We start from the raw sequence: 2,906 nt of genomic DNA, 5'->3' as shown, positions 1-2,906 counted from the left end.
TCTGCTAATTTTGTTTTTATAATGTCACTTTTCTGTTTAAGCACAACTGGAGTTGCATAAGATTAATTGGCACGTAGGGTTAACAACTTGTGACATTTATGATATTGTATGAAAACGGCATTCTCCCCTTGCCAGCCACTATTTTGGTAACGGCTGCCCGAATTATTAACAACATGTAGTATTGTAGACGTGGCCTAAGTTAAAAAACAAAAAATTAATAATAATAATCTAAGCATTCCAGAGGGCTTAGTGACCATAGCAGAAGAATTGACAGTTGTATCTCAACTGTTTATACATTATTTCATGATGGTGAGAACTTGTACTCCTAAATTGTCTTTACGAATCTTGAAGAAGAGATTTGGAAAAAAAAGTCAGATATTCATGGTTTTTTATCATTTGGGAAGAAAGTGGCAAAAAGTTGGCACTTTCGAAGCTTGAAGAAGAGATTTGGAGAAAAAAAAGTCAGGAATTAATGTGTTTTATCGTTTGTGACAAAAACACCATGAAAAGCAGAGTGGCGCAGCAGAAGCGTGCTGGACCCATACCCCAGAGGTTGATGGATCGAAACCATCCTCTGCTAGATGTCATTTTTACATAGGGTTAATAACTTCTGTCATTGATGATATTGCATGAAAACAGCATTCTCCAGTCGGACAAACAGCTTTACGGGAAGCAGAGTGGCGCAGCAGAAGCGTGCTGGGCCCATAACCCAGGGGTCGATGGATCGAAACCATCCTCTGCTAGATGTCGTTTTTACATAGGGTTAATAACTTCTGTCATTGATGATATTGCATTAAAACAGCATTCTCCCCTCGGACAAACCATTATACGAAAAGCAGAGTGGCGCAGCGGAACCGTGCTGGGCCCATAACCCAGAGGTCGATGGATCGAAACCATCCTCTGCTAGATGTCATTTTTACATAGGGTTAATAACTTCTGTCATTGATGATATTGCATTAAAACAGCATTCTCCCCTCGGACAAACCACTATAAGAAAAGCAGAGTGGCGCAGCGGAAGCGTGCTGGGCCCATAACCCAGAGGTCGATGGATCGAAACCATCCTCTGCTAATTTTGTTTTTATAATGTCACTTTTCTGTTTAAGCACAACTGGCGTTGCATAAGATTAATTGGCACGTAGGGTTAACAACTTGTGTCATTTATGATATTGTATGAAAACGGCATTCTCCCCTTGCCAGCCACTATTTTGGTAACGGCTGCCCGAATTATTAACAACATGTAGTATTGTAGACGTGGCCTAAGTTAAAAAACAAAAAATTAATAATAATAATCTAAGCATTCCAAAATTGGCACTATGCCAAGAAGTTTTTCCTGTGTTTTTTCATGGAAGGATTGGCATGCTTTGTCTGGAAAATAACTTTCCACAAGTGGAATAAGAAGATTTGGCTTAATGTTGGAAAGCTTTAAGGATTTTGCATTTCTGTCTTTCAATATAATCATTAGCTCATTTGTGTTGCAAACACAGGAATGAAAGTTTTCAGGAAAACGTCCCACTCGTCCCTGGGTGGGCTTGAACCACCAACCTTTCGGTTAACAGCCGAACGCGCTAACCGATTGCGCCACAGAGACAACCACTTGTGACTGTTTTCAGAGAAGCAGTGAGGATTATGACTTTAAACCTTCAGCATTCCAGAGGGCTTAGTGACCATAGCAGAAGAATTGACAGTTGTATCTCAACTGTTTATACATTATTTCATGATGGTGAGAACTTGTACTCCTAAATTGTCTTTACGAATCTTGAAGAAGAGATTTGGAAAAAAAAAGTCAGATATTCATGGTTTTTTATCATTTGGGAAGAAAGTGGCAAAAAGTTGGCACTTTCGAAGCTTGAAGAAGAGATTTGGAGAAAAAAAAGTCAGGAATTAATGTGTTTTATCATTTGTGAAGAAAGCGCCATGAAAAGCAGTGTGGCGCAGCGGAAGCGTGCTGGGCCCATAACCCAGAGGTCGATGGATCGAAACCATCCTCTGCTAGATGTCGTTTTTACATAGGGTTAATAACTTCTGTCATTGATGATATTGCATTAAAACAGCATTCTCCCCTCGGGCAAACAGCTTTACAGAAAGCAGAGTGGCGCAGCGGAAGCGTGCTGGGCCCGTAACCCAGAGGTCGATGGATCGAAACCATCCTCTGCTAGATGTCATTTTTACATAGGGTTAATAACTTCTGTCATTGATGATATTGCATTAAAACAGCATTCTCCCCTCGGACAAACCACTATAAGAAAAGCAGAGTGGCGCAGCGGAAGCGTGCTGGGCCCATAACCCAGAGGTCGATGGATCGAAACCATCCTCTGCTAATTTTGTTTTTATAATGTCACTTTTCTGTTTAAGCACAACTGGCGTTGCATAAGATTAATTGGCACGTAGGGTTAACAACTTGTGTCATTTATGATATTGTATGAAAACGGCATTCTCCCCTTGCCAGCCCCTATTTTGGTAACGGCTGCCCGAATTATTAACAACATGTAGTATTGTAGACGTGGCCTAAGTTAAAAAACAAAAAATTAATAATAATAATCTAAGCATTCCAAAATAGGCACTATGCCAAGAAGTTTTTCATGTGTTTTTTCATGGAAGGATTGGCATGCTTTGTCTGGAAAATAACTTTCCACAAGTGAATAAGAAGATTTGGCTTAATGTTGGAAAGCTTTAAGGATTTTGCATTTCTGTCTTTCAATGTAATCATTAGCTCATTTGTGTTGCAAACACAAGAATGAAAGTTTTCAGGAAAACATCCCACTCGTCCCTGGGTGGGCTTGAACCATCAACCTTTCGGTTAACAGCCGAACGCGCTAACCGATTGCGCCACGGAGACAACCACTTGTGACTGTTTTCAGAGAAGCAGTGAGGATTATGACTTTAAACCTTCAGCATTCCAGAGGGCT

At 40.4% G+C, this 2,906-nt stretch overlaps 1 non-coding gene across 1 annotated transcript; it reads left to right on the top strand.

Annotated features, from left to right (window-relative positions):
• The first annotated feature begins 2,083 nt into the window (after window positions 1-2,083).
• TRNAT-CGU (transfer RNA threonine (anticodon CGU)) lies at window positions 2,084-2,155 on the top strand. The gene has a single exon. It is a non-coding gene; the product is annotated as a tRNA-Thr (tRNA).
• Window positions 2,156-2,906: the final 751 nt, after the last annotated feature.

This window comes from Spea bombifrons, chromosome 3, assembly GCF_027358695.1.
Source record: "Spea bombifrons isolate aSpeBom1 chromosome 3, aSpeBom1.2.pri, whole genome shotgun sequence".
NCBI classification, from domain to species: domain Eukaryota; kingdom Metazoa; phylum Chordata; class Amphibia; order Anura; family Pelobatidae; genus Spea; species Spea bombifrons.
The sequence above is the reverse complement of the archived record's forward strand: the minus strand, read 5'-3'. Positions and strand labels throughout refer to the sequence as shown.